We start from the raw sequence: 26,228 nt of genomic DNA, 5'->3' as shown, positions 1-26,228 counted from the left end.
TAGTTGCATTTCATCTTTATTGTCTCTTGTAACCATTTCTGATTTTTATGTTCCATTACTTATATTCACTTAAATCTCCCTCCTTGTAGTTAATAAACCTGTTTTAATTGTTTATCTAAACCAGTGTGTTTGAAGTGTTTGGGAAACTAACTCCAGTTGGGATAACAGGATTTGTGAATATTTTCTTTTAATAAAATTACAGATTTTATATGAGCTTGTATTGTCCAGGAGAGGGCTGGGCAATACAAGACATACATTTCTGGGGGAAAAGTCTGGGACTAAGAGTGTGCTGGAGTCACCCTGAAGTATAATTCAGGCTCATGAAACCCTAAATCTGACTGGTAGTTTGCAAGTACAGAGAGACATAGCTAGGTGTGACTTATATGATAGAGGCTGCTTGTGAGCAGTCCAGGAGTAGAGGGAAAAACAGCCAAGTAGCGTCCAGGTTAGAGGGCAGGGAGGACACAGATACTTATAGTCCAGATTGTAACCTGGTTATGTCACTCACTTTGTACATTCCCACTTTACATCCAGAGTGACTCCACTGAAATTACACTGGAAATAAATGAAAGATTCTGGCCCCTTCGTGATTAAGAAATATCGACATGTGTTGACAGACTTTAGATAAAGAAGTTGGGGTAGTCATTATGGAGGACTGAGGAGAACCACATGGCCTCTATGTGTTCAAGTGATCTGGTGATGCCGTATAAAGCTCTCTTATCTGAAGCAAGATTACTAGCATTCTCCTCTATGCTGGTGGGGTTGTTTTTGTGATCAGTTTCACAGATTTGCTGAATAGCAAATGTTCTAGAATAAACGGATTAATAACAGGAGGATATATGGTCAGAGCTCAGAATATGAGTTATATAATTATGTTTCACAAAACCAAGCATATTCATTAACAGATATTGGGCCTGACCTTGTCATCTTTATAGAAACAAAACTACCATTGACTTCAACAGGAGTTTTTGCCCAAATAGGGAGTGCAACACTGGGCTTAGCATTGCCAGGTGTCTGGTTTTTGACCAGAATGCCAGGTTGAAAAGGGACCCTGGCGGCTCTGGTCAGCACTGCTGACCAGGCCGTTAAAAGTCCAGCCAGCAGTGCTGCAGGGCTAAGGCAGACTAGTCTCTACCTGTGCTGGCACCGCTCTGTGTCCCAGAAGCGGCCAGCAGGTCCAGCTCCTAAGTGGGGGTGGGGGTCACAGGGCTTCACGTGCTGCCCCAGCTCTGAGCACCAGCTCCACACTCCCATTGGCCAGGAACTGGGGTCAATGGGAGCTAGGGGGCAGTGCCTGCAGATGAGAGCCGCACGGAGCCTCCTGGCCACCTGCCTAAAAGCCATACATGCTGGCTGCTTCTGGGGCATAGCGTGGTGCCTGGACAGGCAGGGATCCTGCCTTAGCCCTGCTGTGCCGCTGGCTGGGAGCCGCCTGAGGTAAGCCTGTGCCCCAACTCCAGCCTCAATCCCCTTCCCCTACCCTGAGCCCCCCAAATCCAGAGCCCCCTTCTATGCCCCAAACCCCTCTTCCCCAGGCCCACCCAAGAGTCCACACCTGCAGCCCAGAGCCCGTACCCCCTCCTGCAACCCAACCCCTTGCCTCAACCTGCAGCCCCCTCCCACACTCCAAATCCCTCTGCTCCACACCCCAGCCCAGAGCCCCCTCCTACATCCCAAAACTCTCATCCCCAGATCCACCCCAAAGCCCACACCCTAGCCCAGAGCCCTCACCCCCTCCTGCACTCAAACTCCCTCCCGTAGCCCAGATCCCCCTCCTGCACTGTGAACCCTTAATTTCTGGCCCCATCCCAGAGACTGCACCCCTAGTTAGAGCCCTCACCCCCTCCCACACCCCAACCCCTGCCTCTGCCCAGAGTGAAAGTGAATGAGGGTAGGGGACAGCGAGCCACCAAGGGACTGGGAATGTAATGAGCGGGGGCAGGGCCTTGGGGAAGGGGCAGGGCTAGGGTGTTTGGTTTTGTGCAATTAGAAAGTTAGCAGCCCTAACTAGGTGTCTACTTTGAGCTTTATCAGCTCATGTGTTAGTCACAATTCATTTTAATTTTACCATTTTTACCATTGCTTAATTGATAAACCGTCCTAAAAATAATTAAGCTTCTTTATGCCCATTCCAAAATTACAAGGGCATTTGAAAACAATACCTAGTGCTGGACAAGGAACAATTTGAAAGAGAAAGATTGACTTGTGATATTGTGTGTGTTGGAAGGTTAAGGAAAGATGTCTCTTACCATCTGAAAAAGTCATTCAAAGCAATGATTCTGTTCAGCCTGAAAAGCATCTGGATTCTGGGCCAAAATGTTCAAACTTGGATGCTTAAGTTGGACATCTTTTCAAAGCACTGAAGTGATTTCAGAGTACAAGCCCTATTGACTTCCACTGGAGCACATGCTCCCAAGTCACTTAAGTGTTTTTGAACATTCCACCCCCTCCAAATCCATATATACGTGTCTATCTGAATGGGTCTGCTTTTCAAGGTGTTGAGCATTTGCGGCTCCCATTGAAGTCTATGGACAGTGCAGGTACTCCATACCTCTGAAAATTAGGCCTAAAGTGCCCAGCTGTAGGCAGCCAAGTGTGAAAATGTGTGTGAAAATGTGGGCCTTATTGCTTTACCTCTGTTGTACTAGCGTGCTTGTCTTACTGTTTCAATAAGCTTGCTTAGTTTGCTTTCCTTTGTCTCTGTCTGCTGTAAAAAGTTTTGCTATCCAGAAATGGCCGAGTGCCTGTTGGTTAAGGATAATGAAATGGAAAGGTTTAGAATAAGCTAATACACTTCACTCTACAAAAAACACATACATCAGAAACATATGTGGTTCCATCTGCTCTGCAACAGGAGTTAGGATACCTGAGCCAGTGTTAAACAATGTTCTACTAAGAGCAGGTTAAAATGATTTCAGACTAACTTGCTTTAAACATGGTTTGGTCAGTCAGCACAAATAGTTTTGAAACCATGTCCCCAGGCAGTTTTCCTTGTTTCCCACATGGAAGTTAGGGACCTAGCCTTATATCAGCAGCCACTGGTTAGCTGGTTACTTTCTGTTTCATTGCTATTTATTAAGATAAAACAATTAAAATTACTCTTCTTTGCAATGAGATCAAGTGACTGCATAAAGTTCAGGTTTCCTGTAAAACAGAGGCAGGTACTTTCTGATGGGAATGGATAAACAATCTTCCCTCCCCATTCACACTGCAGTGGTTTTTGTAAATGTCCCTGACTACTAGAGATGGGTAGGAGATAGTGGAACAGCTCCAAATTTTGAACAGAGTGAGAGACTGATTACATCCCTACGGTTATGCCACTCATCTCGGATGTGGGAGAATGGCAGAGCAAGGACTTGAACCAGGCTCTCCCACATACCAGATGAGTGCCCTGTTAGACTTGTCTGGGGTGGGAGTCTCTCTTATGTTGATTAGAAATTCCATCCTGAACCACAGAAATCTTTCTGGCTAAACATTTTTTCACAACTAGAATGTTTCCACAAAAAGCTTCCATTTTGATGAGTCAGTCTTTCTGGGAAAGGCAGCTGGTGGAAGGTTTCATTGGAAAATTTCCAACCAGCTCCACTGTCTACAGAGGGTGCATTCAGACTGATTCAAACAAATTTAAACCTTTTAAAAGATCTAGGTTTGTGTCCCATTAAAAATTTGGGCTGAGTTTCAATTAGGTCACTTGTATTATCAACACCAGTTCAATCCAGCCATCACCTATGAGAAAAAATTGGCAACAAAGCTAGATTAAAGACTGAACATTCAAAATAAACTTACCCGGATCGGTGGGTAGTGTTTGATGTATCAGGGAGTGATTTATCACAGCTCGCCTGGATGCGATAAATCGATCTGCTAATCGACGCCCGTACTACACCTCGGCAGGAGAAGTAAGTGGAGTTAACTTGCCAGCGGGAGGACAGCCAGGTAAGTCGAGCTAAGATACTTCGACTTCAGCTACGCGAATAGCATAGCTGAAGTTGTGTATTTTAGTTCGAACCCCCCAGCTACTGCAGCCCAGGCCTTATAAGTATTGTTTATATTAAGATAATGTCTTGTTTAAAAACCAAAGTCATAATGAATTCACTGAATAGACTCCATTCACTAGCAATAAAGTTTTAAATAGTTCAAGCCTTTGCTTAAATAGGTTATAGATACTAGTGATTAATACATTAAATAGCTTCTTTGGGGTGATATTACAACTGAATGCAAATAGAGAAATTATTTCCCCCATTTATTTTGACAGCAAATGCAAATAATGTCAGCCGTGATGTCAATTTCCAAATTTAGATCAGAGGATTAATTGTTGGGAGCAGGAGTGGCTGTACTCTCCACTTATCTGCTGTGCTTCTGTGCAGAAGCACATCAGCTAGTAGCCATTATAAATGTGATAATACACAGGCATCTGTCTAGTCAAATTTACTTTAGAGACCCTGAATCCTGAGCTCCTCCTAAGCCATGGATGTTCTGTCCTATGAAGAGAAAAAATGATAGGAAAAGTAACAACCTTAGCAATTTGTTGGGTTTAAATTCCTGAGTCACAATATTGACACTAAGATTATTTTTTTATTATTTATAGCTGAACAAGTGGGGAATAGATGACACAGAATGCCAGGAACAGCAGTTGTTCTTAGCCAGCTCTCTTTGTCAAAACAATGCTGGAAAGCTGCTGACATATGAATATGAAGCATGTCTTGTTTCTATGGAACATCTGCTAGAGGTAACACACCATGTAGATTCATTTTTTAGAGGTTTATTACAGGATGTGAATAATGAGCCAACAGCAATTTTAGAAAGCTCCTCTTCTTACTTGACAGGTTGCTCTAGGAGGAGTTCTAGTTCCATGGTGCAGCTTTTCTCCTGGGGGGTCCCCTGAAGAGTGATGCAGTTCTGAACCACCCCAACACAGGCCAGTGCCTACAAGACATTCCTGAATTTTTGTGTATTGTACCCAACCAATTTAGGTTTTAAAGTAAGAGACTTGCACAGCTATAATGATAAAGGAACAACAGATGATATCTCACATAATGGACTTCATCGCTTCCACAGGTCCTGAGAAGTGATTGTAAAATGAAGAATTTAAGGAATACTGATTACACTGGAGAAATGAAATCTCCATCTATAGTGAGATGCAAGAGAAGTTTTCATTTCCCATAAGTACCAATGATGGCATTGATCATTCCCATGAGCATCACTGATGGAAAATATTTTTTTCTTTTTCAATATTATTATACCAAACAAAAAATATTGAGGAAAACAGTAGCCCTTATAATTTTGCCCAGGAAGACAGCTTATTTTGAAATTGGCTTCAAATTGTGTTCGTTAATTATGAATAACTTACTAAATGGTGTTTGAAACTACCTCAGACAGAAGGGCAGTACATCCCTCAAAGTTGCTAGAGGGCATTGGCAGGTCAGAGACCTTCCTCACCAATGGCTCAAACCTGCACCCATTGACTTCATTAGTGCAGAATCAGGCCTCCAGTGTCCAACATGAGATAGGGATGAAGGAGAACTGCGCAGGGACTGAGTGCTCTGTTGTCTGCTGGAGTCTTCTGTATGTTTGGGTACTTCAGCTAAACCTCTGAACTCTGGAGGCTTCCTCCACGGCTAGATTTATATGGGGTTTGCTAATTTATAACTGGATGTTTCATATAGTGTGCCTACTCCAAGACTAGTTACAGCACGTTTTCACATATTGTTTGGCTGGGTCATGCTGGAATTTTCACTTCTTTAATGTTATTCTGTATACTGACAATATACAGGTCATAGGAATCAATTTCAACCACCCCTAATATTTCCCTACCTCACTGGGGTGTTGTGAGATTAATGTTTGTAAAGTGCTTTGAGAACCTCAGATGAAAGGCACCATGGCTCTGAGGCAGCAAATCATTAAAGTATTTGCATAGTCCTATTGATTTCAATGAGTCTACATGTGTGCTTAAGTGCTTTCTCGCTTGGGGCAGGGAGGGACCATATATGTAAGAAGCATAGCAAACAAGTATACCATTTGTGAACAGCTGACCACACTTTTCAAGTGTTTGCTGATTTTGGATATCTAGCTTGAGACATCTAGGCTTTAAATTATCAGATGTACTAAACACTGACAACTCCCATAATTCTGAAGCTTTCTCTGGGATTACTAATTGTCCTTAATACCCATGCTGGAATAGTGCACTAAACAGCATTAAGTCTCAGGAAGTTATAAATAAGGTAATAAAATTTAAAAAAACACTCAAGGGAAACAAAAAATATTCTCTCAGCAATTTGGAAAGTCCAGGTCAAGTTAAGTCTTTAAATTAAAAACGGATCTGCTGAAAGAAGTTAATTGTCTCCAGTTTCCTATGGGAAATGCTCACTGTATGATGTTGTCATGCTGTCTAGAGTAGCTCACATCAGTAAGTGCCCACCTCAGGGCAGACTGTCAAAAAAAGGGCAGACACTGCAACCTGCAGGTAAGTTCTATAATTAGATTTCTCCAGGCCAGTGACAAATGTGAATTCCTGCATCATTATAACAGTCTCACCACAACATCACAGACAGTTCCCTTAGACTCTCCAGTCTACCTTGCTGCCCAGGCAAACAGAATTTAGTGATAAATGGTCATCAGACACCAAAAATTGCACCACATTCAGGTTGCTTCCAGTCTCAAAAGATCTGTCACTTACCCCAGATCAGTTGGTACGCTAGATCTTACACCAAAGACAATGCCTGTAACCAATCTTGTAATACATTATCTAAAGGTTTATTAATTAAGAAAAAGAAATGAGTTATTTGCAAACACACACACACACACACACACACACACACACAAATGAGTTGCAGTCTAAATTCTAAGAGTGACAGAGTTGTAGCAATATGTCAATTCAAAGTGTCCTTCAGGGCAGACCCAGGAGATAGCCTGGGGATCCCTGGCTTCAGTTTGGTGTCTCTGGCCTGGTGAGAGTTCAAACAGCAAAGAGATGGAAAATTTTCCCACCTTTCTTTCCATCATTCATCTTCCAAGTCCACAGGACAAATTTCCTTTTATGTAGTATCCAAGGTGCGATAGGACCACTAACTGATCCTTTATATCACAACATTCCTTAATGGTCCATCTGATTTTGATAGTTCTTCTGGGAGGCAGAGGGAAACACACTTCCCATCTGAATTTACAAGTTTACAGCAAACGTTTTCAAAGTAGAAAGCAAAACTTACATATTTCCTTATAGCAAGACATTACAAACAAGATTAATGCACGAAACAACTTACATTCTATAGAGTCAAAACACTAAACCATCCATTTGGAGCAACACTAACACATAAATGAACTGGACCCGTCGCCAGCTATGAGTTTGCCAGTTCTTAGCTAATGCCTGCAGCCTTTGCAAGAGCTGGCACCTGGCCCGCCAATGTCACAGACATACTGTATAATAATTACTGAAATATGTTTTATTAAGTCAAGTATGTGTTTTGCAACGGTACTAACTGCCTGATAAGTAAAACAGCTCCATAAAGACCTCTGCTCAATGTACGGCTGTGGCTAGAAATGCTAAAAATATGTTACATTGCAAAAGGAATGGATGGTGAATAATGCAAGGAGTATTATAATGTCCTTTATATAAATCAGTGGCACTGCCACATCTGGAACGTTGAGTACAGTTCTGGTCACCCCATCCCAAACAGAGTATTGCAGAACTAGAAAAGGTTCAGAGAAGAGCAATGAGAATGATTGAGGGTCTTGAAAAACTCTCAGATGTAGAGAAATTAAAAATATTGGGATTGTTTACTTTAGAAAGGAGATGAATAAGAGGAGCCATGCTAAAAGTATTCATCTGCTCTCAATCATTCATTATTATAGTCTAAAAGCATCTGTCCATTCCCCGTCTCATAACAAGACCAAGGGGACATTCAATGAAATTAAAAGGTGGGAAATTAATAATAATAAATAATAATAATAATAATAATGAAATAAAATACTCTCTCACACAATAAAATGTGGAATTCACTGCCACAAGAAGACACTAAAGCCAATAACTTAATAAGAGACATGAAGGGACTGGATATTTATATGGATATCAAGAATATCCAGACTTATAATTAATGACAACAAACATTTTGGAGGAGATATTAAACCTGGGGCTTCAGGGTAAGAGCCAATATCTAACTATTAGAGACCAGGATGAGACCTATATAGGTGGGCAGATTATCCCTCATCTGTCTGCTGCAGGTTTCTTACACTAGCCCCTGAAGCATCTGGCACAGGCCACTGTCAGAGACAGGATACTTGTCTAGTCTAGAAGGACTTTGGATCTGATCCAGTATGGTAGTTCCTGTGTTCCTAATATTACAAAGCAACAGTGCTGCGTGAAAAACTGCCTACTATGCCTTCTAGGAGAGAATTTCATCCTTCCTGGAAACAGAAATATGTTAACAGAAGAGGAAGACTATTCAATGTATTTTAAGTACATTCATCCAAATAAAGTCCACGAAAGCTGCCACTATTATGCCACAAAGGCAAGAGATACCCATTTTCATGTTGTTTTTTTTTAAAACTTAGATCGCTTCTCAATTTAGTTTATTTTCAACTTGTTGCTTGGCCTGATAATCTGTTGCTAAAGCCAAAGTTGAAAAAGCAAGACTTTAAGGCCCAGAGTCAGAAAAAACAAATATCTTTGAGCACATGCTTAAGCCTGCTTCCTGCTTTTGAAAAATCGAAGCTCAAAATAATGAGTCTGCACTAAGAAAACAAGTTTAACTAATTACATTGCAAAAGGGTTGATTAGATGTTTAATATCCAAGTCCTTTCACAGTTATGGGTTTTCATGTAAATCAATGGGAGTTCGGCACAAAGGACTGAGCAATAAATCTAGATAGAGCTACCATCAGTAAATCTAGAAGGAGCCTGATCTGATGACAAGAGATAGGAGAACAGTACTCAACAGTTCCATTATCAAGATTTATTATGCTGCCACTACATTTCTGAATGGGGCTGTATAAAATGCTGGCAATGGAATATGAGGTCCACATGTGTTGCAATTTCACAAAAAATGATTTTTATGAAAAGCAAGGAAATGAAATTATGTAGGTTGACAATTACAATCATTTCAATCATTGTATAAACACTCAAGATGCCAAATTCTAAATTTTGATATTAAGTTTTCCATTCAGGTGAAAATCATTATTGTCACGAAAATATGAAAATCTGGACTTTCACATTTCCTTCGATGTGAAAACCTCACTTTGTAGCATTAAAATAAAAAGAGAAATATAACAGGTACAAAATCATTGGAGATGGAATTGCAAACAAACATTTTCGCAATTTTGCATGAACCCATTTATAAACCATATTATTGAGAAGGGATGTTAATAAAATTCTTATTTATTTGTACTGGGGTAGCACCTAGGAATCAGGGTCCCATTTTACTAGGTGAGGTACAAACATAACAAGGAGCACCCTGATTTCTCACTGATGTTAACAGGATGTGAAGGTGCACAGCACCTTTAAATATCTAGGCCAGTTCTCATTGAGGAGCCTATTGTTTTATTAAATTTTGGTCAGAGTCTGGATTTTTTTTATTATTCCAATAGTGATCTCTTGAGATTTAATGAATAATCTCAATTCCTTCCTTTAAAATGGCCACATTTTTAGCCATCCACCAATGCCAGTATTCTTTTTTCTTTTAAAAATATTCAGTTATATTTCAAGAGTAAACAGAAATAGTGCTCTCCTAGGAGTCTGAATATCTTCCTTTAAAATAAAAATTCAAGTTTTCTTTCCTCTACATCTAGTATTACACAAAATACTTCCCCTTTACTTTTACTGGACAATGAGGTGTTCTGCTGATGTTTATAGTTTTAAAAATGCATAAGAATGAAAAATACCTAAGAAAGTTCAGATTTGAAAGTGAGGTTTTGCTTAACACTCTAGCATAAAATACTGTCATTGCCAATCTGCATTACTGTACTCTGAATCATTGTCTTTACTATATTTTAGCACTTGCAGTCCAATATCTTAATTGTATGTGATCATTAGTTCCCTCCTACTGCTGACAGGTCACAGCAATGTTGCTCAGACTTCCTTGCACCATATTCTCTCAGTCTTATATACTATCTAGAAATCCAGAGAGACAGCTCAGCAATGAAAGGTTACTCAAGCTTCCGCCTTCTGGTTTCCTTCATTTTGAGACCAACCATTCTATTTACTAATAGGCAGAATACAAAAATGAAAAAACAAAACAAAACAAAAAGCACCCCCCACACCTTGGTGGATAGGTACTTGCAGTCCCTTGGGACAAATCACCCTCTGATAGAAAAACCTGAAGGAGAGCACGAGAACCTCAGAAAGCCCAGAGTGCTACCCTCATGGACTATGCACTGCCTCTCTGCAGAATGAGCATGGAATGTGGCATTCCAGCCCTGCAGATGTCCTCAAATCCATGAGGAAATCCAGAATGTTGGTTCATAGGACTAGCATCTCTATATAAATTCCCTTGACTCTTTATTCCTCTTGGCACTAAAAATTCTGGAGCCAATGCTTCTTCACTATGGTATTTGTGCAACCCCCAAGCACCTCCCAACCCCCACACTCATGGAGGTTTGCCACCGTGTAGCAGGAACCCATGGAGATTAATGGATATAGGGTCCACATTAATTTTTGCCAGTACATCCCTGGGGTGTTGCCAGATCCATACAGTGGCCCTCCCTCAACCTTGTTTCCTGTCCACTCATTCATGCCCCCACCACTAGATCACTAGCTGTGCCAAGCTCACATGAAGACTTCCATAAGATTGAGGCTAGCATAGCCTTTTATCTTGCTTAGCAGTAATTCACAGAACCTACATTGGCTTAAGCAGGTTAGCATATTTGGCATGCCAGGACAGGGCTGGTCCTTTGTCTCTCATCACCAGATCTCCCAGGAAGGGTGTGAGTATATAAGTATATGAGCTCATGCAAAGAATGATACCAAAGACAGTCCCAATACTATATTACTTGTATTTGTTTATCTGGTCTTGAGTTTTCTTGTCTTTACTGGTTGTGCGTAAAAGCGGATAAGGCTTTGCTTTGCCCTCACTGTGAGTGTTTTTGGCATATACCCCACCATTCCAAAGATATTGAACTTGTTAGTTTTAATTCTGTTGTGTCTGATTCTGGGACTAGAACCCTATTGCTCCCAGCCCATTAAGTTAGTATTAATGGGCAATGAATAAAATTAACAATGGTTAAAGAATCAGGCTAACTATTAATCGGGCTAAGTAACAACTGTTAAAGAATCAAGTGTAGCCCAAGTCTGTCTGTCAGGCTTTCATCACCCTTGCAAGAGAGTTTTGCTCACAGAAACTATGACAGAGTTTTCTGGGAAGTGAATTCTCACCTTCAACCCAGAAGCAAGGCCCAATGCACTCTGGTTGCATTCAGCTAATAGTCAGTACGGGTTGGTGAGGAAGAGGGAGCAATCCTGCTCATTCCTCCCCTCGTACGTGGATTAGTCACCATGTGTATGCTTTTTTCAGCGCGTATAGCTGCTGCCTGTTCCTATAACCCACCCATGTTCATTCCCTTGTGATACAAGGGGCAAGGCCATAGAGAAGTCCTCTAAATTAGTTTTCAGATCTAATAGAAGGTGAGTCTACAGTATTTGTTATAAGTACATGTTATATGAATATTATGTACCTAAATCACTTCTACTTGTAAATAAAACTTCACATCACATGAATCAAGTGTCTTGTGCATTGTCTCTGCTGCTGTAATATGCACAGTATGGGCAGGCGGTTCTTCCATCACATTCTTTGGGCTCTTATTTTTTAATTCAAACAGAAAACTTGGGAAAAATGATTTGTGCCAAGGTCACTTTGTTTTTTTCAAACAAACTAGGAGTTTATTTGGCAACCACAAACAGAATCTAACTGCCTACCCGCCCTGTGCTTCCTTATCAGCACTAAGCCCTTCATTATGAACAGAACTAAAAATAAAAACCTAACAATAATGTGGCACTGAACTGGTACTTTGTGCGTATGTAGTGCATGGAGCTTTCCTATCATTTATCCTACAGTATACATACAAACATGTCATTGTCTCTGTAAAAGTATGCTTGTTTTTGTGTACACTTCAGATACGAGAGCCTCAATATCTTATCCATGGGGACAAATAGGTCGTGCTGCCTTATTTTCCTGTTGTGGTACTTTGCTACAGTGTGAGTGGCAAAAGTCCTTCCTTAAAAGCAAATTGTGTACAAACCATAAGAAAATGATAATAGCTAAATTGTTAAGTTATTTTTAAATATAAACCATCCTCACCCCTAAAAAGAGCCTCTCAAGGTTTTGTTTGCTCCCGGAGGATATTGAATTAGCAGATGATACTGACTTTCATCAGAAGTCGCGTGCAGTACTAAACAGAAATAGTTTATCTGCCTTTGGTTCTGCAGTACTAGTGTGCAGTATTAAACAGAAACCACCTGCCTTTGGTTCTAGTATGGTTTGCTGCTTATATGGATTGATCAGAGGATAGGGCACATTGGCAACTGCACCTCTATTCATCACAGATCCCAATTTTTGGGATTTCCCTCCATGTCTGAAGGTAAGGGCAGGACAGGGTCAGTACCTGCTGCTGTGAACAGGTCAGGTCCTTCACACACACCAAGGAACACTAGACGATGGTGGACTACTTCATCTAGTACAGGGGTGTGCAACCTATGGCATGTGTGCCAAAGGCGGCACACGAGCTGTGTGGCACTCATACTGCCTGGGTCCTGGCCACCGGTTCAGAGGGGCTCTGCATTTTAATTTAATTTTAAATGAAGCTTCTGAAATATTTTCAAAACCTTATCTACTTTACATACAACAATAGTTTAGTTAGATATTATAGACTTATAGAAATAAACTTTCTAAAAATGTTAAAATGTATTACTGGCACGTGAAACCTTAAGTTAGAGTGAATAAATGAAAACTCGGCACACCACTTCTGAAATGTTGCTGACCCCTGATCTAGTAGGTTGAATTAGCCTCTGTGGAGAGGCTCCATGGTCCATTTGGGAGGATTCTGTTTGGGTTACACAGCTTCCATCAGTGCAGTATCTGACCCCTCCCAATATTAATGAACAAGATGCTGGTGGGATATTGAAACATTACTATCCCCATTTTACAGATGAGGAGCTGAGTCACACTGGAAGTCTATTGTAGAACCACAAACTCAAGTCCTACGCTGGGGCTTTTACCACAAGATTCCCTTATATCCCCTGGCTCCTCTTTTGTGCAGTATCTGTTACACATGCCTATACCTGGCAAGAACTTAATGGGTCCTGACTTTTGCAGGTGCCCTGAATCTTATGCCTGAATTGAGAATGAGTGTTCCTTCATCTCAGCATTGGCATCATTTCTGCAAACTATTTAGATATATTCCCCTTAAGTGACAGCCCAATATCTAACCCAAGCAGGCAGCACTGGCTCTCAGAACTCACAGTATTTTACTTTACCACAGTTAAATCCGGTGGCTAGGTCGCTGTGGTTTATACGTGTTTCTTTCTGTTTCAACAAGCTTTAACTGTTCCAGTGCAGGAACTCTAATTAGATCAACTGCATTTGACAGTTTGTGGTGTTCTCAGACGTCGTCATTCAGAAACATTTCGCGTATTTCTCACAATGAATGATTCAATTTCAGGTCACATAACCCTGGAGTTCAAATGGTTCTAGGGGACCAGTGGCTCTGCCCAGCATTTATGTTGTTATTGACACCAATGCCACAAAGGTTATTCCCACTTTTTTGAGTTCACAAATCCTAGCACTTAAGGCATGTCTACACTGCTCAGTGAGTCAGTCAAGGCTCGAGCTAGTGTGCTAAAAACATTGTAGTGTGGAAGTTGTGGCTCCAGGCCACTCAGACTAATCACCTGAGCTCAGACCTAGGGTGTTGGGTGGGCTTGGTACCCTAAGCTACCACCAAGCAGCAACAGCCACATTGCTATTTTTAGCACATTAGCGTGAGCCAGGCTAGCATGAGTTCATGATCTACCTGGGTGAGGAGGCTCACTCCAAGCTCAGGGTAGTGTAGACCTACCTTAGATGGCAAAATACTTGCTTTACACCAGCAAAAAGTGAATGGTGCTCATAGATTCACTAATTAACCTTTTTACAGGGATGACACAGGGTGCCTCCACTGCTGCCCGGTGAACCTCACTGCTTCATTAGTTCAGGGGGTTTGGTAGTCAAACACACACTAGGCTGTTTATCCTTCACCAAGGTATACGTTTATTTTCCTCTTATAGCACCCCAAAAGGCTTTTAGCAAGGACAGTTTCCCTGCAGCCCTCACTACTCAGCAATGCTTCTATATCATGATGCCAACTTTTCCCAACCTAGCACTAAAAAATTCCCAAATCTGCTGAAAAATTCCCAGATAAAGTTTTTTATGGTGCTTCAGTATCCCAGGAAATTTCCCCAAACCTGGGAATTTGTGAGTAAAATGTTTCAAGTTGGAAAACCCAGCCCAGGCTCACCTTCTGAACTCCTATTGAGCTCCCTCCTAACCTGACAATGCTTCCCATTTCCTCTTCTTACAGTCTCCCCCAATTACCTCGTTAACCCAGTGATTGTCACCCAGGTGCTCACAATCCCACACCAAAAAGCATGTAATTGCCCTCAGCTAATCTTGCAGCTGCCTCCAGGGCCAAATGCTGCTGCTGCCTTCTCCTCAGTCACAGGCATAGCAAGCCCTAGACACAGTAGAACCTCCCCACTGTGAACTTCATGCCTCATGTGTAATAGAGCTCTGGTTCCATACTCTGCAGCAGCATGGAAGGACTACTGGAATGATACACTGGAGGATGAAAGGCAGAAATAGTCAATGGATTCACCACTATGGTTACTTGGTGGCTGTCCAGTTAGTCAGGAACTACAAATAATATGATGCCACTAGCTAAGCACAACTGCACTCACTACTTTTATGTATGAAAATATTTGAATTGCTTTTTTCATTAGTTAGTTGGCTTCGAGAGAAGATAGACGCTGAGTGAACCACAAAAGGTTCAGAGTTTAGAGTCTGCTTGGGTGGGCATTTCAGTGTTCAGACATTTACCTGCACTATCTTAACCAGTTTTCTTCTTGCTAGGTACCTTCCTCCCTCTCTGTATTCCCAGAATCACCTTCCCTGTAACACAGCTTTGCTCCTCTCATCAGGCATGGCCCCTCCTACCTTGGGGAGGTTAGACTAGTCCAGTGCACTCTGTAGAGTCTTAGCCCCACATTATTAAATGGCCCATAGCACCCTTTTTGAACGTGGCTGCCCACTCACCTGAGATCTGGAACAAGAGCTGATCTACCAAACTAGTCCTGATTAAAGTGAACAGTTGGAAAGGGAAGCCAGCTGCAAATGAGGTGGTACTGTCTAAGGAACAGCCACATACTGTAATATCTTACTGAGAAATACTCTTCTCTTTCACTGAATAGCCAGTATGATTCTTGTTATATTAAATTTGTTACATTCTAGCAGAACTATTATTCCAAACAATAAAAATGGTCAGTGATGACATACAAAAAAGCATAAAAGTTACAGAAGTAATATACTTATTATATTATAAAAATATTATGGATATTATCCATTTTTTCTGCAAATAAAATAAATAAGCTTGGTCAAATTCATTCCCAGTGTAACTCTATTGAAGTCCACAGAAGATGAACGTGAGCCATTATATGAAGTGAAAAACACTTCCATGTAAATATCATTATTTTAAGACATCACTTACAAATAGCTGTTTGTCTTAGAATAATGATATTTACATGGAAGCGTTCTCTCTCTTAATACAATGGTTCAGCTTCATCTAAAGTACCTTCATCCCTGATTTCAACAGTTACACAGGGAACAAGAAACATTTCCAAATGCTATTGCTAAGTAAGGGTAGATAACATTGTTTGGGTGAATAAAAGACACGGGTCCAGATTCTGTGATCACTTATCCCTGCACAGAGCACAGGAACTGAGGAAGTGCAGGTGAGTGGGAAGACGCAGAAGGCTTAAAGCCAACTCTGTGCTCTTGACATTTGGCTGTGTGCCCACATGGCCCCTGGAATAAGTCAGAGCAGCTTTAGGACTTCTCTAACTTACTTCTGATTTCCATGCTGCCCTATGGGCCATGGTGAACAGAGAATAGCCACAGTACAGTTTATTCTGGCCACAATCCCTCCTCATCCCTGTACATTAATTTATGATTTTTTATAAAATACATAAAACCTGTAATTTCTACTTATGCGATTAGTGTCACTGACTTTATTTGGCACTATAGAAAACAATGAGGTTTTTCAGCAAATTCTGTGTTTGAGAGCACAATTCCTTACATCAAAATGAATGAATTATTTAGCTGAACTTTTTAAGCCTCAAGTAATTGTTTGCTATAGGATTGTATAATTTATTTGTCATTTTTGTACTTTGGGATGTTATAAACACGTCAAAATTGTTACAAATTGCTTAATGAAATAAAGAAGTTGCATCTAAAACAATGCATGTTATCAATGCCACCAAAGGCATTTTCTGTGATTAAGCTATTCCTCTCATTTCTCCAACCTTTATAAATAGCCTTTTTTTAAAAAAAAAAGTCTTTATCTTCCAATACAACCAGTTACTTACAGAAGCCTTGAATGAGCTTGTTCCTCTTATTCACATGGAGCCTGATTCTGCAGCAGTGCTTGATTCTCCAGTGTATGATAGCGCTATTGGCTTCAATTAAATTACTCCTGATTGGCACAGGTGTAAGTGAGAGGCCATTCAGGTCCACAGGCGTGTATCCATAAAGACATTGCTGTAAAGCATCACATTTTTTTTTTATTTATTTTTTTGCCCAGAGAGCGTTTATTCTGGACCAGTTGGTGAAAGGTGACAATAAGTAGGATGTTGGGACATGCTTTTGGACCCAGCTGTTTGTTTTTTAAAATCGTCTTGTTTATTAATAGAGAGACAAGGTAGGTGCAGTAATATCTTTTACTGGACCAACTTCTGTTGTGAGAGAGTCACCAGCTTTTGAACTTAGAGAGCTCTTCTTCAGGTCTGGGAAATGTGTATTAATAGTCACACACTAAGGCTGTCGTAACAGTAAACACACAGAGAGAAATCTGTTCTAAAGGTGGAGAGATAACTGATGTCTTTGGGCACAGAAGCCAGGCACCTCATTGTAGATGGGATAAAATGTGGCTCTAAGCTGGTGAAGCCAGTGGATATAACATCATATACCCCAGAGTTGGTATAACATCATATTTTACTTCCTGATATAATCTGAGGCTTTGCTATTATTGAGCAAGCTCTGTAACAGCTACTGAAGTGGCTACCCTTACATGGGCCTCTATTGGCCTTAATAGGCAGGGCTTAAAAGAGAATGAAGCAAATCAGAAGGGAGAGATGGGCAGAATTGGTGCAAGGGGACAAACTGAATGCACTGGAGGGTCAGCGGCTGGGGGCAATGAAAGAAGAGGGGCCCAGAGGCAAAACCAGGGACAGGGGAAGAAGCCGGAGTTAAGAATAGGCAGATGTACAGCCAGACAGTGGAAAAGGGGCAAAACCTCAGATAGGGAGAGGGTCAAGGTTACAAGAAATGAGGTGAGCCATCTGCAGTGGTTGCAAAAATAAAAGTTCGGTAGCAGAGGGGCTTCTTCTCACACCCTCAGGATGGTACCTCTCAGCAACCAGGAAGGAGACTTGATTCAGTAAAATATTTTACACTCCCACCTCCCCCAGAAGTGTTACATATATTTTCCTTGTTTAAGAGAGGCCCATAGCAGTTTATATGCCCATGTAAAGCCTCATAGCAGTTAACACATTTGTTTTTTCTCCTTTTCTGATTTCCTGAACTGGAATCCTTTTCTTGCAAACCTTTGTGAATGTAATTTTACTCCTTTTTGTTGTTTACTTTTTAAAATGTTGTTTTATTACTCTTATTATTTTTAGCACTTAATCATTAACCTTCATTAGGCTTGTGTAGATGGGTGACGTGCTATTTTACTTATATTTTAATAGCAGATAATAATTGAAAATATTAATAGTTGCTGTAGTTTTAGTAATGACATCTCAATGTGTTTCTCCTATGTATTTATTTTGATATTGTAATTTGTAATTCTAACTTTTTTAAATAGAGCACAGTTATTCTTTTGTACCATGTGATTTCAAGGCTGACTGACTTACAGGGTGGATGTCAAAACTTCTTCAAAGTTTTATTTGATCCGTCAATAGAGAAGGCCATTCTCACCTGTTACTTTTTCTGTCAATCCACCACCTTAGTGCTTTTTTACATGTTGCTACGTGTGTCTAGGTGTTGGTTCTCAAATATTCACTAAGGGCAGTATAATATATCATATGAACTCCTTCTCAAAGTTAAATATCTACTGTAATTTTCACTGAACATAGATCTACAACCCCAAGGGAGACTGGCAAGCACAAGAAATAAAAAATCATGAGTTATATACCCCAAAGTCATAACATTTTAAAAAAGAAAGAGATAATTTTGGGTTCCTTTTTTTGGTCTTTTTGTACTTGAGCCTTTAGGATCAGATCCACAAGGTATCTAGGCTCCTAACTTCCACTGAAGTTAAAAGCCGAAATACCTTTGTGGTTCTGGGCCTTGCCTCCTATGTTTGCTGTTACTTCTCGCAAAGAATCCATATACCTGAAACTGTTGTACAGTCCTATAACATTCAACACTGTTTTGGCTTCCCCCCTGCCCTTAATTGAAAAGTTATAAAACATCCTTATTTCTGTAAGTCAGGGGTAAGCAACCTATGGCACGGGTGCCGAAGGTGGCACAGGAGCTGATTTTCAGTGGCACTTACACTGCCCAGGTCCTGGCCACTGGTCCGGGGGGCTCTGCATTTTAATTTAATTTTAAATGAAGCTTCTTAAACATTCTGAAACCTTATTTACTTTACATACAACAATAGTTAAATATTATAGACATAGAAAGAGACCTTCTAAAAGGTTAAAATGTATTACTGGCACACAAAACCTTAACTTAGAGTGAATAAATGAAGGCTCGGCACACCACTTCTGAAAGGTTGCCGACCCCCGCTGAAAGTAATTGCTAGCCCTGCAAACATTGAAGCACATGTTTTATTCTCCTATTTCTTCATTTGCTGCATACATAGATTTTGATTTTTCTACAAATTGTTTACATTTCTGAGTGCATACTTTACAGTTATTGCTTTTTACATATGATACATATCTTTGGTCTGATACATTTCAGTGATGTTCTTCAACCTGATTAGTTTACTGTTTTGCACTGCCAAAATCAATATATTTTTTAATGAATTATGCTGTTTCTCCTTTGCATTGGTTGTGCTGACTTCATCTACTTTACTTTTTGGTAAAACTAAAGTGCCTTGTCTGCCATTACATTTTTACATTGGGGGAGCTAATGCATGTTAGCTACACTGTGGTAAAAAAACACACATTGTTGCTAGTCCCACATTTAAATCTTTCCTTTTACTCACAGTGTTCTCTTAAGAAAATTTAATTTACAAACATAGTATTGTCTCTTTTACCTTTCTTATGTTGTCATAGTAATATTTATGAGTTCATGACTGTGATAGCCACAGTGATGACACATTTTGATTGGCTGAAATAAAGATATTTTCAGATCACTTATAATACTACAACAGGGTGGGCAAACTATGGCCCGGTGGCCACATCTGACCCTTTAGATGTTTTAATCTGGCCCTCGAGTTCCCGCTGGGTAGCGGGGTCTGTGGCTTGCCCTGCTCCACGTGTGCCCCAAGCATCATCCCTGCAGCTCCCATTGGCTGGAAACTGCAGCCAATGGGAGCTGCAGGGGTGGCACCTGTGGACGGAGCCGCCTGGTCACATCTCTGCATAGGAGCCAGAGCAGAAACATGCTGCTGCTTCTGGGAACTGCTTGAGATAAGTGCTGCCTGGAGCCTGCACCCCTGACCCCCTCCTGTCCCCCAACCTCCAGCCCTGATCTCCTTCCCACCTTCAGAACCCCTTGGTCCCAGCCTGGAGCACCCTCCTGCACCCCCACTGCTCATTCCTAGTCTCATCCCAGAGCCTGCACCCCAAGTTGGAGCCCCCCTCTTGCACTCAACCCCCTGCCCCAGCCCAGAGCCCCCTCTTGCACCCTGAACTCATCATTTCTGGCCCTACCCCACAGCTCGCACCTCCAGCCAGAGTGCTCACCCCCTCGCGCAGCCCAGTCCCCAATTTTGTGAGCATTTATGGCCCACCATACAATTTCCATACCCAGATGTGGCCCCTGGGCCAAAAAGTTTGCCCACCCTTGCACTACAATATTGTGTCTCGGCACACCTGCGGAATGCAGGGATATCATCTGGCCCCAAAACATCCACATATAGGGTGTGGCAGTTCCTAGACATGCTCTGTGTTTGTTTTTGAAACTGTGTAGGTAGTTTTCATTGTGTGCAATCTACCTGGCTGGTCATTCCCTATTACTCACCTGATAGCTAAGCCAGTCAGCTCTCAGGAGGGAAAATGTTATACATATATTAGCTCAAGACAGCCCTCTGATATCATGGCTCATTGCTGCAAGATCAAGTGTGTGTCTGCTGTGAGGGCGGGGTTTGCCAACAACACAGAAGTATTTTGAAAAGAAGGATCTGATGTCCTTATCAAGATCTGAAGAAACCAGGTGTGTACACTGCGTATTAGGGCTACATTATAGAGCCTTAGGTCTATGAGCTATTCTGAGGTAACAGTGCAGTGAGGACAAGGCACTTGACTTTTAGCAGTGAGGAAAAGGCCTGAGAAAATGTCTCTGAAATAAGATCAGAGAGCAACCTGCTGACGTGTGTACCAAAGTACAGAAATGTAAATTTAGTGTTGAAACACTGTTGTTCAAGATGTGTATAAAAGACAAAGAGGGAAATTCTGTATAAAGAACTATAGTAGATTTTCTGTCTAATAGTTTGTGTTCAAAGAGAATTCATAAGTATTCTGAATACTATTTATAATGTTTACACTATCTTCAGTGTTTTGTGTGCATTAAATATTTCTTTACTGAGAAACCATGTGGCCTACTCTGAACTGGAAAGGGACCAATAAATGAATACTAAAATCTTCTCTTCTTGTTTTACATACAATAGCCCAGTGTTTAACTCCATAGAATGCTTTCTAAAAAGTCATGAAAAGATAGAAGTCTTTGAGCTGGTCCTTACTGCTCCAAAAAGTTGTTTTTTAACAAGGGATATCTCAAAGGTATTGTGATGACCTTGCCTAGGAAGCTTGTCTACTTAAGTGCCACTTAAGATTTTTAGCTACAAACTTAATGGTGATAAGATATTTCAGTTTTACTGTGATGTAACATGGGATTTGTCAGCCCAGATAGGGGTACACTCCTGACCTTGCTTACATATCTTACTTACCTCAAGTGTCTTCACTTACCATTCTCCAGTGAAATAACTATCCTGCCAGGACAGCTTATCCTTCAACACGCTGGGAGCCCATTAGTAGAAATCCTGTGTACCCAAAGAATTAGGTCCTCCCTGGCTGAGTACATCAAACTCCAAGTGGTCAAGGGCATTAAACAAAACATCTCTGACATCACTTTGTGCTTTTAAAATGTATTTCATGCTTGTGATCTTATCACGATACTGAAATGTGTACACGTTTATTGTTTCTCGCAGATTCTTTTGAATTACGGCATACCCTATTATTTTTCCAAAAAGCAGTACTAAGGAGAAAAAAACCCCACATAATAAACATCAGTGTGAAAGATAAAGGAGGGGTTTCAGTAAATATTCTGTTGTTTTCTAACACATAATCCAATATCCTGTATTTTTTCAAAATTCATATTATTTTTGTGCTGTTATATTTCCTGTTCCCAGTAACTATGACCTAATTAACTGAAATGAAAATTGATCTCTGTTGGTTGTATATGGGCAGATTTTATTTATATTATGTAGTAAAGGAAATTTTGTAGGATATTGAAAGAAAATGGGCGATATTAATCCCAGTCCCATTGACGTTAATGGTAACACTCCGAACAACCCTGGTGGTGCAGGATCCGGCCCATCATTTATGTACTGAAGATTTCATTGTACTCTATGACATTATTACATTAAAAAGTGTAGCATGCATCCCACCAAAATCTCATTTGATACATATTTAGCTACTCTAAGAAATGTATTTGTGTGAGTTGCATGATAAATGTCAAAAAATTAAAATATTACAAAAATATACTATAATTCAACTTTATTTCTGAATCAGGTTAGTAATGTATCCACAAACAACAATAATAATCCATAGATTTTCACTGAACAATGATTTCTAATTTTAAGAATTTTCAACAGCCAGTTATAACCCTATAGTAAAATTCTTCTCTCTCCCATACTCAAACCATCACAGTTCATACTATATACAGACATCTCTTTATACAGATACTTTAAAAACTATGTGCTAATTGCTTAACTGCAACACAATGTCATCAACACATCTCCATCCAACACATTTCCATTCTGCAAAAGGTTGAAGTTACTACGCACACCATGAAACAAGCCCTACAAGTGTCTGAATGTTATCAAGACAGTCCAACTTGTGGACATCAAGGAATAGTAAAAACAAGAATTGCACTGATATCAAAATACTATTGCCCAGGAATGGCAAAAGATATCAAGGACTGAATATGTAAAGTAATGAAGCAAAACCCCCTAATTTAAATTTAAATACAAATTTGAAATTTATGTTGCAAAGAAAGCTATTTAACCATTTGGTGTGAAAATGTGAGCTCCATTCCTGTGCAATAACATTTTAATACATGAATATTAATCCCATCATATTCTTTCCAAACCATGCTGAGAGATGTCTGAATTTCCAGAAAGTAGGAATGGAATTAAATTTGGATACCACCTTGAAAAACTTTTAAAGTTAATTTTGAACTCTCCTATTTCTACTATCTCTCTTTCCATTTTTAAAAAATCCCTTACGTTGTCAATGCATTAGGAATATTCTCAGTGCAGGTTACATACACATGACACAAAGTCTTAGTCACTTCCTTAAAAAACAGAAAGGAAGCTTTGAAGGAATGTCCAAGAAAATTATTTATTGTTATTTGTGTTTATTGTTGCTACACAATAAGGCCTCCAATTGGTGACATGCAATGTATGTGGATGGCATGATGTAGTGCAACAATATCCTCTATTGCTCTTTGCGCTGGCACATCATATTTATGCAGATTTATTCTTGAAGGACTTTTTCTATCCCTATCCTTATATTTCTTTACTTTCTTAAGTCAAGTGGATTCTGATTGTATGGTTGTTTAAACCACTGTGAAAACCACATCATAGTGTTTACTCTGTTTAATACATATGGGCTTATTAAGAAAACATATTAGGAGAGATCCAAAGTGTAACCTGTACTCCTGCATACAGGTCCAGAGGCCCTGGGAATTGGTGGGAATGGATTTAATGGGGCCATTACCAGTAACAAAGGAAACCAGTACTTATTGACAGCTACAGATCATCTTACAAAATGGATGGCAGCATCTCCACTTAGAAATAACACAGCACGTGAGATGGTGAAGAAAATCAGTAAAATTATAAATTGATTTGGATGGCTAGAGCAGATACTGACTGTTCATGGTTCTGACTTCAATAATGAGGTAATGACTTATTTTTGAGATTCTTTTCACTATTTCTTCAACTATACAATCAGGTCATAGATATTTAACTGTGAACATTGGCTTCATTGTTCTCATGACTATTTTTTTTTTAAGGAAAATTGTTGCTGACAACTTTTTCTATGTATCTTCTCACAGCCACAAATAAATAAATAAATAAATTGCAACTTGATTTACTAACATATTTATTTTTCCACGTAGTAATACTAAAAGATGGGATAGGAAACCATAGTACTAGCACGCAATATCAATAGGAAATAGGGAGAGGAACATAAATGTGCACATTTCCAAAGGAAAGTTTACAGCATACATTCTTTTCAGTTTAACCTTGCCTTTGGTGAAAAAAATGGGGATAGAACATAGCTTCAACCTATTCAACCCAAACACCAACAAATCCACACAATAGTAATTTTAGGGATTTTTTTTTCCAGTGGTAAAGGTAAGTAGTCAGGACCATGCTGTAAACTGTGTAGTGATAATAAATCTTCAAAGTCTTTTTACTGTATCACATGTGAAATGAAAAAAAAAATCATTGCAATGCCCAGCTTACACCTTGTTGATTCTATGTATTGTCTGTCTCAGTCAAGATGTTATATTAACTATTTCTTTGCACAAACTAATCAATCACTACTTTTTACAAAGCATTGTGGAAATTGGTTGACAGCAAGTGTAATTGGAATGAATTTCTTTGTTTTTTTTTCCTTTGAGCTCTAAACCACACATGACAACTAAAACATCACCCTTTCAAACTATTATATGGTCATGAAACAAGGTTTCCAGACCAAGTTCAGACCAGGTTTATAATCACACTGTAAGTGTATGTAAATACTATCAGCTTTCATGTAAATATGTTAGTTTGTGATGCTCCATTTCTTGAATACAACACCTTCTCCATTTATTTACAAAGCCACAAGCTTTCAAGGAATTCAGTGAAAAATACTACAGAGTACAGTATTAATCTGAAAACTGCAATCGATGTTGACATTGCATAGCTTGTTAGTAATATTTCTAAAGCATAAAAACCCCCAAGAAGTATACTATGCTAGAAGAAATGTCTAAATATGGGAAAATAACATGCAAAGTTGGGGAACACATTATGTTACTGAATGCAAGAAGGAGAACAAGAAAGGGAGGGACGCTATAACGTATTTATCAACGACCATACAAAGTTACCATTATTGTAGTAATAAATTTAAAGTTGAAACCTTAAAAGGGAAGACTTTAGGATATATGTACAGTATCTCTCACTTAAAACCATATAAAAAGCCACCAGCATTAAGTACTGAAAAGAAATTGTCAAAGGAAAACATCCAAACAGAAGTGAGTGACATTGAAAAAACAGTCCCCTCAGCCATTATTAGAAAAATGGGTGGTGATGTAGCAGAGAACCCTGACAACAGCAGTGTGGTAAACTTGGAGGTCACAGACACAGAAGAAAATGAATGTATGGCAGCAGAAAAAAAGAAACAAGTAGCAGCAGAAGCTGAAAGCAGCAATCCAATTGACACTGATGATATGTTTCTGGAAGATATGGAAGAAAAAGAATGGTTTCACAAAGGTAATTGTTTACCATGTTGGTGTAATTTTTAATTTTTTTGATAATATACTTCAATTTATGAAGTATGGTTAAAGGTTTTGAGGTAAAAATAAGAACAAATGACAGCATACACAATGGTGAAACAGAGAAAAAGGAGATTGTATTATGTGCTAATGTGTGTTACATTTCTTGTCCAGTAACATTTGTGCAGACTCACAAAGTTACAGCCAGACTGGAGGCAAAAGTGAGGAAAAACTAGTTTGCACAGCCCTTCATGTTATGACCTGATGACAAGAAGCTGGCTGGGTGATAAGATAAATGTAAATAACAGTAAACATGGAGGGCAACTGGACTGATTCGTCAAATGTTTTTGAAACATTAACTTTTTCCTCATTGTCTAATGTAGGTGATCAATGTGAATTTGAGCGTGTTGTTGAGAAAACAAGCAGAAAGGTAAGCAACTTCTTGTGTTGCCACATGGAAATATTAATTACATCAATAATGAAATGGTCAAAATAATGGTTTTAAAAAATATTCAAGTCCAAATAGCATGGAAGTATGAATATAAACCAACAGCTGCAGCAGTTTGCTGCATTTCCTGCTGCCAAACGTGTATTCAATAGTATTTTGATATATATACCTGAGGTACAGTACTTGACATGTTGAAGGCAACATTAGTTTTACTATAGAGTTCAGTGGGGCATTGACTCCAACATGGTATCTGCACTGGTTAGTCAGTTTTTAAAGCAAGTAAGATAGAACATGTGGGTATTAAAAATAAAGAAATGCTTGTAATGTGTGTTCCATATCAACTTATTTTTAACAGTGAGTATCCCTTCTAGGTATGTATTTATGAACTACATTATATTCTTTGTGTGACAGAATGATTAATCTGTTTAATACAAGCTTATGCCTAAACAGGTATAAGCCATGCCATCTCTGGAGTAGTTTCCACTAGCATTCTGTCAGGGAGACCGAGAAATGAAATTCGAGATGGTAAAAGTTAATAATTTTTCATGCCCACCCTGGAGGCAAAACATATTACAATAAAGGCAGCTAAGCACAGTCTTAAGTAACAGTAAATACAATGTG

The 26,228-nt window shown here is 39.7% G+C and overlaps 1 long non-coding RNA gene across 1 annotated transcript; it reads left to right on the top strand.

The window, feature by feature from the left end:
* The first annotated feature begins 3,619 nt into the window (after window positions 1-3,619).
* Window positions 3,620-5,881, top strand: LOC115656427. The gene is made up of 3 exons (XR_004001659.1): window positions 3,620-3,933; window positions 4,586-4,726; window positions 4,824-5,881. It is a non-coding gene; the product is annotated as an uncharacterized LOC115656427 (long non-coding RNA).
* The last annotated feature ends 20,347 nt before the right edge of the window (window positions 5,882-26,228 follow it).

Source organism: Gopherus evgoodei, chromosome 8, assembly GCF_007399415.2.
Source record: "Gopherus evgoodei ecotype Sinaloan lineage chromosome 8, rGopEvg1_v1.p, whole genome shotgun sequence".
NCBI lineage: Eukaryota > Metazoa > Chordata > Testudines > Testudinidae > Gopherus > Gopherus evgoodei.
This window is presented reverse-complemented; position numbering and strand designations above follow the sequence as displayed.